Raw genomic sequence first — 12452 nt, 5'->3', positions numbered from 1 at the left:
TGGTATTGGGAAAGCTGGAGCAATAGCTTACCACCACACCTGCAGCAGAAGGAACTCACTGCACGAAAAGGAAGGCCTTCTGTGCCCACAGATCGAGCCCAGGCATGCGCAGCTGAAGAAAACTGAGAAGCGACTCCAAGTAACTTATCAGTTATGGTCAAACTTCCACGGCTTAAGTCCTTGTACATCACATAGATCTTGGTTTGATACTTAAGAGGACAATAAGGAGACAAGATGTGACAGAACCAGTCAAAACCAGCCCTCTCAACTACACAAACACTGCAGGGTCCTCAAGGCCAGAGACGAGAATCCGGAGAGTGGGGTAAGCAATTAAACCCTCTCAGCCTAGCCAGTCATTACGGAAACGGAGACTAAGACAAAGCACTTTTGAGGTCTGAGGATGTAACTCAGTGGTAAAGAGTACCTGCCCAGGGTTTGTTTGTTTTTTGTTTAAAATAACAATATAGACTTTACAATGTTAAATTTGGCAATGATTTCTTAGATATGACACCAAAAGTGCATACAAAGGCAAACACACATTACGAATTTCAAAACTTAAATCTGCGGCTGGGAAGATGGCTCACTGGGTAAAGGCACTTGCTGCCACGCCTGGCGGACAACTGAGTTCAACCCCTCAGGTCCACAGGGTGGAGGAAAGAATCGACTCCCACAAGTAGGGCACGGGCATGTCTAGATGAGCGAAATCAGGCACAAAACAATACGTGTAACTATTACAAAAAAGGAAAACTGAACAGAACGGGACAGAAGGCAACTTTATGGAATGGGGAAACGCCAGCTAAACCGTATAAGAGTTAATGTTCAGAATACAGACGACTCCTACAGGTCAACAATGGGAAGAAATCCACAACCTTTTAAACATGAAAAGGACCTGAATGGGCATTTTCCAAGAAGTTTACACGATCAATACGTACATGGAATGGAAGACCACAATGAAATGTCACCTAACATCCACCAGGATGGTTGTGCTGTACCCTAAATAACTGAAAATGAGTCTCAGGGAGATGTATCTGTGCACCATCCCCACCACAGTGAAGTCCTAACAGCAACTGGCCAAGGGTAGGAGCAACACCAGTGTGCTCATCAGCACACCAATACCAAAAAATATACAAAACATCAATTATCTAGCTTGTATGAAAGCAAAGAAAATCACACACCAAGAGGAACTGTAAAGATACTTTGTAAGCAAATCAACCAGTCAAGATAAATACTGGGTTGCAGTGGATAAAGTTGCTGATAGTGCAAGCCTGATCACTTGAGGGGGATCCCTGGGAGGAAGGAGAGAACCAACTCCGGACGATTGTCTTTTGACTTCCATACGCATGCCCACACACCAAAACAAATGTAATAAAAGACAAACACTGTATGAATCTACGTACATGTGGAACTTAGAGCACTCATAGAAACATAAAGCAGGAAAGGGCTGACGTTTCAGTCGCCAAGGGGGTAGTTTCAGGTTTTGCAAGGTCATGAGGTCACTTGATCAACTCAATCTGCTTAACAGCACTAAACTGTACACTTAGAAATGGCTAAAGCTTCTGAGTGCATCTTATCACAAAGATGTTAAAGTAGCAACCAGTCAAACAGTACATTGAAAGAACCTGCTAATGATAACTATGAGAGCAAATGATAAACACACAAGAAGTTGGAATCACAAAACCACCCATGCACACTGGCCAGGCACACCACTGGGAGTATACATACACACCAGCTTCACAGAACTATCCACAGAACAGTAACTCAAAAAAATCCCTTCTGGACAGCAACTGAGCAACATGAACCTAAAGTTAAGATTGACAGTCATTTCCTTCTAGAAACTGACTTGGATATCTCAAAGGAATAACAAAATATGATAAAGCTTGAGCTACAAGTCAAACCATAATTTCCTACAAGGAAAACAATACTCAAGGCAGGTGGGTGAGGCAAGCGCCTGCCGCATGAGCCTGGTGATTTCATCCCTACAACCAACTCTCGAAAGTCATCCTCTGGCCTCCCCACATTTGTCAATATTTAAATGAGATTGTTGAAATCAACAGTCATGGAATAGAGCATTTGGTACCACCAAAAAAATGCTTTGGCTCTCAGACAAGGTTTTCACTATGCATCATGGAAAATAAGTCGCAGGACAGAATTTAAGCACAACCCCACTTTCTGTGTAAAGGTCACATACAGCAGATGCCCAGAAAAGAAAAATCTGAAACAAATATGCCAATAACACTTGTTAATGGAACATAAATGAATTTTTCCCCATTTGCTTTTTTGCAGAATCTACAGTAAATCCTCTTCACGCTTGAGAACTCATTAAAAGTATTGCGAGAGGTGTGGGAAGGGAAGAGTTGTGAGTGCATCCTGTCCAAGGGCGGGTCCAGGATTCCACTAGTTCTCTTTTCCTTGACAACCCATTTGCAACCATCCTTTGAGATGAATATACAAATATTAACCTGTTGGAAGTACCCACATTTCTCTTCAGTACCAGCAGTTAAGACATGGATACCACCCAGGGTTAATGCTTCTGCAGCCCTTGGCAATGCCAATAGGTTGGCCCACATTAGAGATCCTTTTGGTCTCTTAACATCATAAGACAAACCACGGGCAGGTGTCGGAGTTGAAGTGCGCCACCACTGCCAGGCCCTGTTTATCTTTTTAAATAAAAAAACCAGCCACCTCTTCTCTCTGCTCCATTGCTTTCCATCCAGGCAGGATCAGCGTCAGCAATACCGAACGCCAGCTCAACTGTTGCCTCTGGAGTTCTAAGAATGAGCCCACACCCACTGAGGTAATATGGCCATCAATAACTCAGGACCCCAGGGCAAAGACCAGTCCTTGCAGGACATTGTGGCTCACGTCTCATCTCCAACACTTGGGAGGCTGAGGGAGGACTGCTGTGAGTCCCATACCAACCTGGGCTGTCTCAAAACAAGTAACAAAATCCAAACCAACAGCCCTCTAAATCTGCACACAGGATTGCTCAGCCTCCGGTTATCCTGTCTCTAGACCACTTTTAACGTAGCTTGGGACAACAAACTCCTTACCAGTCTGCCACAGAACATAGAAAACCTTTTAACAGTATAAAACCAAGGGTTCTGGAAAGGGAATGGAGGTGCAGAAACCAGGTAAGAAGCCAGAAGAGGTTAGGATAGACCAGACTGGAAAGGGCCGGTAGATGGGGCGTGGTGGTGCACACCTCTAATCCCAGCACTTGGGAGGTAGCTGCTAGTGGATCTTTGAGTTCTAGGCCAGTCTAGGCTACATAGTAAGACCTTGTCTCAGAGTACGAAAACTAGTAAAAACAAAGTGTGGGTAGAGAGACCAAGTCTAGACACGAAGCTCCTGAGACACCCCCATTCTGGCTTCTCATTACAAAGGGAGAGGTCACTGAGGAGCTGGCACAGCAGAGCCCCACCTCCCCCACTGCTCTCGTGGAAGACAGAAGACCACCACTCCTCACCCTTTGCTTGGTCCCTACCCAACCCCAGTTCAAGACTCATCCTTCCCAAGACAATGGTTCACTGCAGTCACAGGCTGCCCTCTGCTTACAGCTAGCCGCTTCTAGTCTAAGCTCAAAAATCTAAGCAGCAACATTTTCCAGTTGTAATGAGACACCAAAACCCAATTCATGTACAGGTTGGCTCCCATGATGAATCAGTTACATTCCTACTTGAGACTAAAAATGTGTTTACAGGCATGATACACTAACTTTAGTCATGTACCAAAAGATAAATGAAGCCCAACTCCTCAGGCAGATGAGAATTACAAGTTCACACCCAATTCTCAAGCCCGCACCAGCTTCCAAAAGAGTGAAGATATAAAAGACTCATACCTTGTTAAGGCTGTTTTCCCCAAACAAAAAAACATACCGTTTGAAATACAAACTGGGAATGTTCTGTATTATTAAGTTCCAAGTACTTCCTTACCTGGACACTCAGCATCAGATCTGCAACCCTTACCAGCTCCCAACAGTGAGCAGCCCCTGTCCCTGCTAGTTGACAGCTGCTCAGACCAGTTCTACCAGGGTGAAGGTCACCTATTCTAACTGCTTCGGTGACAGAGCTGGGACAGTGAGTCTAGGCCTGACCGTGTATGAAGTGACAGGGGGCGAGAATGTAACAGCCATACAACAATTCTAAGGAGTTTCGATCTCAAACCTTTATTTTGCTGTAAAGGAGAAAATGGTTAGTGGCTGTGCACACTTCAGAACACTTTAGTACCAACAAGGGGGTGCTGTGACCCGCTGTTACAGCTCTCTCCACAATTCCCCATTCCAACGTGACCAACACTCTGCTGTTCCAATGACAGTGATCATTCCTGGTCACAGCACATTTTAAACCACACACATCAACACAACATAAAACAGACAAAATCCCCGAGGTAACAGTACTGGGGACCTGATTTTAAGGGAAAGACAACACGAAAAGCCATTGACTGCAACTTTAGCACTCAGACACCCAGGGTTTCCAGAGTTAATTTTTACAGAGCATTATCTTAGTAAGATGTCCCCGGCAGCCCCGTTTGACTTTATTTCCCAAACTCATTTGACAATTACAGCTTCCTCTCTGCTCCGGGATGGTTTGAAAGCACCATTCAAGCTAAAAACACAATGTATTCATAGCAGCCTTAGCAAGGGTACAAACAAGGATCAGGTTTTCTACCAAACGTTACAGTAATGTCATAGCAAGTGCAAGGCCTTGTTCCCTGTCACAATGACTCATCTGTTAGTCAAGTAAGCAACCCCTGTTGTCTCCTGGTCAATCCCAGAAAGTCAGTATGTGTTTCATAAGGCATGACTCGCATATTAAATTCCTGTAGGTGTTGTATAAGGCATGACTCGCATATTAAATTCCCGTAGGTGTTGTATAAGGCATGACTTGCATATTAAATTCCTGTAGGTGTTGTATAAGGCATGACTTGCATATTAAATTCCTGTAGGTGTTGTATAAGGCATGACTCGCATATTAAATTCCTGTAGGTGTTGTATAAGGCACGACTTGCAAATTCAATTCCTTTAGATATAACAGCATTAGAATTTTCAACCACACAGTATCTGATAGGATTTGAATTATAAACCCAGCAGTCTGTCAACCTCAACAGCGGAGGCCAATGCTCTAAGAGCCCACATGTAGGCATTTACAAGCCCTTCCCCAGCACTCCTCTCTACCCCATCCCCATAGGCTGGCATGTGCTTGGGCATTCTTGATTTGAGTTTGACATCATCTTTCAAGCAACTAAAACAGTTCAGATACAACTTCAGTATTGCTCATTTAACAGCAAAGCAAAACAATTTTGCTTTTCCCCCTGTCTTAGGATTGGTATGTTCCAAGCAACTGTTACAGCACCTCAAGTATTCATTCACCCACATGAGGATTTACCATCAACTTTGACATTTTCTTTATGAGGTATTTAGTTCCCAAATTGTTATTCCCATCAATCCACATCCCTTGCTGCCCCCCCCCCCCCCCAATCCCTCATCAAACCTCTGGCCAAGACACCAATGCCAAGCTGAGCCCTGCTCTCTCCGGCAATCCCACCTCCGGTGCAAAAGTATTCTGAAGCCTGACCCAGCAAAACTCCAGGTTAAGCTGGACAGTGAAGTTTTAGATGACACCTGTGATCCCAGCAGGGTTGAGAGCAGAGGCCAGCCTAGTATACACAGCCAGGCCCCAAGTCGGAATCCCTCAGTGGGGTAACACCTGCCTACCACCCAGTACCAAAACCAAAGCCACAGAACAAGATTCCCAGGGACCACTGCAGGCCCACCATTCCCTTCTAGGTACCAGATGCTATCCCAATGCCCAAATTAGATATGCCATCTACAAAATCCCCAAAAACCTTGCAGCCAGCTTGTACCCTCCCGTACTTTTAAAAACGCAACACCCCACCCGTGTAGCGATTGGCTCCATCTAACTAATACTCTTCCACTTCAGTCATTTTACATTGAACAGCGTTCCCCAACACCCAAAAGTTTTATCACACTTAGGAATGCCTCTGACCAGTGCAGAGGCAGGCAGGCTGCAGAAGCAGGGAAGGTGTCGAGGTCACTGGGCTCCTCTGCAAACACCATCTACAAGGCATCATGCTGTGTTGAGTGTTCTACACCTTAAGCAATCTTCTCGAGGCCAAGTTCACAGCACAGACCTAAAGACTGGAGGCTTGATTTAGAAGATGCAGCAGCTGAATGCCTCTACCTCCAGGAAGGGGGCTGCTGGCTGGCATTCATGCATCCGGAGAATGGTGCTCCCAGAACAAGACATTCATCCGGAACATTCACAGCCGACAGCCACTCCGGCAGGAAGCGTCAGCCCGTCCCCACCCCCAGAAGCTGGTCTGGACCACTTAAAACGATGGCTTTCTGAACACAGGGCTTCCCGAGTAAGGCCTGGACACATGGCAGTGCAGAACTTTCTAAGCCTCTGGAATTCACTGTGTAGGCATCAACTTAGGTCGCTGTTTCCTCCAGGGTCTACCCTCTTGCACTGTTAGGACTCACTGGCAGGGGGTCCATTTCTCCTGGTGCCATCTGCTTGCCATGATGAACACTACAGTAATAAACCACGTCCATGAGGCATTTGGGTGACTGGAACCATGGCTGTGAGCCCACCCGGGGGTCCACATTCGAGCCCCACCCTCTGCAAATCAACACCAACCCTCCCCACTCAGTCAGGGTGTCCTCCACTTTTACCAGCAATACCAAGAAACCGAGTTCAAGACTCCAACACCAACTCTCTACCTTACCCAGGCTTACCAGATGACCCAGAGGCAAGGTTTTAAGTGAACCCATAACCTCAGAGTTAGAGGGAAGAGAAGGGGAAGAGAGATCACAGAAGAGGGAACCACGGAACCTAGGGAAAGTCCAGAGGGGGGTACTGCCACCTGAAAAATAAAGCTGTGATCAATGTGGCCCCAAGACGCGCGCCTTCAATCTCGGTGGTCCCCGCCAAGCAGACCTGTCAGGTGAAGACAACTCCTTGCCTCTACAACCACTCCTCGGCCACCCCTCACACCCAAGACTGGGTGCTATCAGGCCAAGCCCAAATTACGTACCACCCGGGGCCAGAGGTGTCAGCCCCGTGAAACTTAGTCCTTTCCATAAGACCAGGCCTCATCCCCAGGCGGGTTCACAACCCCTATCTGGAAAAAAAGGGTCTGCTGGTATTGTCAAGTTCAAAGTTGATCCCCACTGCCCACCTAGCCCTGGGCCCACTGCCTGTCCTTCTTCATGACATCCAGGGCCTCAAGGGCCCGGGTCTACCCGATTCACCACCTGCTCTGCCACTCAAGCTGGAACACTGGGCCCATGTGGGCCCGTGAGACCTGTGCCCTCCTGGAGGTCAAGTGCCCCCACTCCTACAGACCGCAGGGCCAGCCTGGCCTTGAAGGCTGCTGCCCCTGGGTGGACTGTTGAAGGCGCTTTGGAAGCTGCCGTCCACACGACCACTGTCCCCAAACCTAGCCTCATTTTTAGTTAACCGCCCTTCTCCCTCCCCCATGCTAGCGGCTGCCTCTGCCAGCTCTGTCCTCTGAGCCCTGAACTAGCCACTTCCTCCCCACCACTAAGACCAGACGGCAGCCCTCCTTGCCACTAACTCCTGCTGGTGGTGGGGGGGACACAACTTTTGCTTTTATAGCCCTGCGTCGCGTCACCCAGGCATTGCTCAACGGGACGATTCCTCCACGGGCACTTCAAAAAAAAAAGTTCCTCCCCGACCTAGCCAAAGGGGCCCACGAGGGGCGTTGACGGCTTCCGTCGACGGCCCCTCCCTCTGATTGCTCCGTGGTCCTTTTTTGCCCCTCACTCAGCAGGGCGTCCCGGGATGGAGGGCACATCTGACTGCTTCCAGAGGGTCGGGTGGGGGGTGGCGGGGGCCACACTGACTGGCAGGGCAGAAGGAAAAGGACAGGTCACCTCGGGTCACCACGCCCCGCAGAGGCCCGAAAGAAGGGCCGGCAGAAAGAGCGCCTGGAAAATTCCACCGGGTGGCGGAGGGATCTCTGCGGAGGCGCCGGCGGCGGCGGGGGGCGGGGCGGGCGGGCCTGCGCGTGACTCTTCGGGCGTTGTCGCCTGCTGGGCGGTGACGTCAGCGCGGGCGCCCGCAGGGCGGGGGTGGGGAAGAGCTGGCCCCGCAGTTAGGGTAGGACGCTGCGTTTGCGTCGGTTCGTGTATGGGGGGGGAAAGGGGGAAGGGGAAAGGGGGTTGCGAGCTGCGGGAAAGCAAGGTTTTTGTACGAAACACACACAGAGTGAGTGTGCGTGTATAAAGGTGAATGATTGCAGGGCGGCTTGCACAGATAAAGTGTTTTTCCAAAGCATCTTCCTTGGGGGTGTGGGAGGGTGAGAAAATGATTTTTTTTTTTTTTAAGCTGCGTTTCTCTGCGACAGTTTATGGCCTGTAGTGGGGTCCAGGGAGTGGGGTTGAAGACCTCTGGGGTGCAGGCTGGTTGTGCACTTGGGGTGGGGCCCAGCCCAGGTTCAGAAGCCGACCTTTCCCAAAGCTGAGCAGGGAGAGACAGGGTGGGGTTGGGGGGTTAGTGAGGTTTTTGAAAAGGGGAATTGTCACCGCCCGTGCCAACGAGGGGCCCCGGACAGCCTGAGACATCTCGGCTCTGGTGCCGCCTGCCCCCCCCCCAAAAAAAAACACAAAACTGTAAGGACAGTTGAAGAAAACCGAATTAGAAAGGCAGCTGGCAGGCTAACTGCCGGAAGTCTCCCAGGCTCGCCACCCACACTACAAACAAACCCACCCTGGGACAACAGGCTCCCTTGACAACCAGGAGGGGAAAACCAGGGGGGAGGACGTTCTGCCTCTGGCAGATGGAATCTGCAGGCGTGGCCGGGCCGAGTCTGCACCCTGTTCCCGGAAAACTGGTGACTCTCATGTGACCAGCAGTACAGAGGGTGATTATGTGGCAAGCGCTGGCCTGTTCACTGGTGCATGCTTAGCCTGGTTCTTATGCCATGTACATTCCTCCCCAGGACTGTCCTATCGGTCGTTTACTGGTTTATTTTCCTGCTTTTTGTTTCTTAATTCCAGACATTGTTGTTCATACTGCCCTGGAAATCACGGCAATCCTCCTGCCTCAACCTTTCCAGTGCTGGGACTCCAGGCATTTACCATTCTGTCCGCCTTTGTCCCCTCTGCTTCATCCTGGCAACATTTCCAGGCGTGGGTGATGGGGGTGGTGACCGCCGTAGAGAACAGGGAGTTGCCTGTCAAAATGTTCTAGAAAGCCAGGAGGCGTCTATGAAACCAAGCCGGAGAGGCTTCCCTGCGGCTTTGCATGCCCAGGCTGTGGAGTCAGCCCTTTCTTTCTGTTTTTGAGGTGCTTAGGCATTGTGCGACCACCTCCAGAGCCCATGGTGTTCTCTTTACTTCTGGTCTCAAAATGCCCCTCCCACACCATTCCGCGTCCCAGGAACAGCCGTTAAGACTTATTTTTGGAATGACTAGGCTAGGGCTAATATGTGCCACACAAAACTAGGGTTATAGAAAGCCTGTTGCTTGGTCACAAATAAATAGGGTACTTGTGTGCCTCACACCTGCAGCTGCTCAGTGACTGTCCCCAGTCCCCAAGGGCGATATGGCAGGTTCAGAGGTTCCTGATCTTCAAGGACAGTTTTCCTTGAGAAGAGAATGTATTTAAGGGGAGAGGTTTGGAGGCCTTGGGGGCCAGGTCTGTGACCATGGCCTTTCTTGGTGGACAGACACACAGCCTGGGTTCTGCTTGCTTCCTCTTCAGAGATGACCTTCACCGTGCTGAAGGACAAGGGTTGGGCAGCCACCGCCCAGCCAGTTTCCCCAGATCAAAACAAGCTGTCCTGGAGACTGTTGTAAACAGGGCTTTGGGTGGGGCTGAGTGGTGCCTGGCCTGATTCTACCGGGAACCTTACCATGGGCCTTCCCAACCAGCTATGGGGTTCTGGGTTGGGGGGGGGAAGGGGTCCTTTTTGTGACATCTGACACCAGGTGGGAGCCCACTCTCCAAGCCCTTTCTCAAGGACATGGCAGTCCCCATTGGCCTCGCCATCTTCTTTGGAAGTCAGCTCAACCCTGTTGATTCCAAACACAGGCACAACTCAGGGAAGGACCTCAGGATTTCCTACAAAAATTCTTGGACTAATGGGAAAAAAGTGATGATGCTCCAGGCGTGCCCTAAAGGCACGGCCACGCCAGCATTGCTGTTACCACTAGAGAATATTCTGGAACTCTAGCTACCCGCCCCATGGATCCAGTTCCTGGACTGTAGCCTCTTGGGTTCCCTTGGGCTTTTCCTGGTGCCAGAGACCACCTTAGCCTGGGCTTGTTCACACTGAGCCCTGAAACGTGGATCAGGAAACTGCCCAGTCACTGTGTGCTGGCAGGAAGCCTGCCTCTCCCAATCTGCTGGCCTTGCGTCAGCCAGAGCAGAGAAAGAGCCTGGGCCCTGCCCAAGCCTGCTAGGCTCTTCCTGTGTGGGGGGGAGGGGGAGGAGGGGCGGGGATGAGGGTGGGGGAGGGGAGGGGGCTGCACGGCTCCACCTTGCTTTCCCCATCTCTTCCAGAAGCATACTGTTTTTATGGAAACAGGTCTTACCCAGTGGCTCCACTCCTGTAGGCCAGGGCCACAGTCACCTCTCAGTGAGACTCTGGGCCCTAGCTACAAATCTGTACCCCCCCCCCCCGAACTTGATCAGTGGGGAGTGGGGTTTCTGGGCCCACAGGAGCTCTGGCAGGAGGTAGGCCCCCATGTGGGTGACTTCACAGTTTAGGTTTTCTAAAAGGTCACTCTGAATCCTGTGAGGCTCTTGGTAAATATTTGTGGACTGACTCAAACAAGGACTTCAGGTCAGTGGCACCCCATGATGTGGTGGCGGGCCCTGGTCCTGAGTACCCAAGGCTCAAGGACTAGGGTGGCCAGGGAGAAGGTGCTTTGAGAACTCAATGTAAGCAGAAGGGACTTGCGGAGAGGTCCCTGGAGGTGGAGGGCTCGGGTTCTGTTGTCCAGGTTTGCAAGGCCAAGGAGACCTGCCTGCTTCGCTCCTGTTTTCCTGGCCCTCTCAGGTCTAAAGGCAGGAAGGAGGGAAGGGGTTCTCAGACAGCAGGAGACTGCTCAGGTGTGGCACCCTGCCTTTCTTGGGCATGTGGGGTCTGTGGGCTCCTCATCTCAGAAGCCCTTTGCCAGCCTCCGAGGGTTGGCAACCCCTCAGCTAGGCCTCCTACCGTGACTTGCAGAATGTAACTTGGATGATGTCAGCCCCAGGCACTCAGAGCTCTTGGGACTGTGTTCCTGGCAGGCCCCACATACGTTCCCACATTCCGGAGCACTTAGCCTGACCTTGCCCTGGGTTCTTGAGCTCCAGGCTCCTTGGTACTCCCCTTCCTGAACCTTCTCCATGCTCACCTTTCTGTCACCATGTCCTCCAGATGGAATTGTGGGACCCAGCCCACAGGCTTTTTACCCTGGGTCCCCAATAAACCCCCATGACCCCTCTGGTGCTTACCTACTGACAAAGCCTGGCTTTCCTAGGTTCCTCAGCTTGCCCTGTGTGCCCTTTCCCAGCCTCCTTCCCAGTCCACACACTGCTAATCCTGGCAGCGGGTTCCTCTGGGGCCCTCTGCTGACACCCTGTCATATCTCTCTGCACCCTCCATAAAGCCCTTCCTCCTTCTCCAGGACCAGCTGTGTGCACACAGGGCACCCTTAAAAGGACATGTCCTCAGCCCAGGACTACTTGCCACTCTAGGGACCACACACCCTGGTACACTAGACTGTCCTTGAGCCTTCTACAACCTGCTGTGGTCTCAGTGCCATCCATGGACAATCAGAGCCGGGGCTTCTGCCAGTGCACAGTAGCAGAGCTCTGTGACCCTCTGCTGACCTCGACATCAGGCCTGTATTCAAGGCTGAGGGTGTCAGTGGTCCGTACTGACACCACCACCCAAATGCCAGGGGCAGGTGGCAGGAGACAGAAGTCCTAGAGAGGAGTTGGGACTTTAGTCTATTGTAAATCCTATTTATATAAAATAATTTAAATCTGGGATCAAGGGAGTTCCTCAGTAGTAGAGTGCTTCCCAGGATTCACAAGGCCATAGGTTTGATCCCTGGCATTATTAGAAATGAAATAGCTGGAGGGTTCAGTAGGTGGGGCGTGGAGAGGCCTGACTTAAAGAGGGCTGACAGCTGGGAAACCTGAAGGTGTGGGGTGGGTGGGCTTGAGACAGCTGCTCCTGTGGGAACTGGGTGAAACACAAGGGGGGGTCTTATGCCCACGGTCTGCCCACCTCTGGAGTTCCCCAAACAGTCCTGCTGGCTTTAAATATTTTGACAGAGTTGTTATTTACAGAAAAACAGGTTCCAAGGCAGAATCCATTTCAAGGTCCTGGATCCTGGGGTTCTTGGATACCTGGGTTCTAGAACCCAGAGGCAGGAGGAAGGTCCTGGCCATCAAGAGTCAGAGAGTGTG

At 50.7% G+C, this 12452-nt stretch overlaps 1 long non-coding RNA gene across 1 annotated transcript; it reads right to left on the bottom strand.

Moving 5' to 3' along the window:
* Window positions 1–4145: 4145 nt before the first annotated feature.
* On the bottom strand, window positions 4146–7992 carry LOC128094033 (uncharacterized). Its single transcript, XR_008212825.1, has 2 exons — window positions 6886–7992; window positions 4146–6551 (listed from the first exon to the last, which is right to left on the bottom strand). It is a non-coding gene; the product is annotated as an uncharacterized LOC128094033 (long non-coding RNA).
* Window positions 7993–12452: the final 4460 nt, after the last annotated feature.

Source organism: Peromyscus californicus, unplaced genomic scaffold, assembly GCF_007827085.1.
Source record: "Peromyscus californicus insignis strain IS unplaced genomic scaffold, ASM782708v3 Scaffold_4__1_contigs__length_199733344, whole genome shotgun sequence".
In the NCBI taxonomy this organism is placed as follows: domain Eukaryota; kingdom Metazoa; phylum Chordata; class Mammalia; order Rodentia; family Cricetidae; genus Peromyscus; species Peromyscus californicus.
The sequence above is the reverse complement of the archived record's forward strand: the minus strand, read 5'-3'. Positions and strand labels throughout refer to the sequence as shown.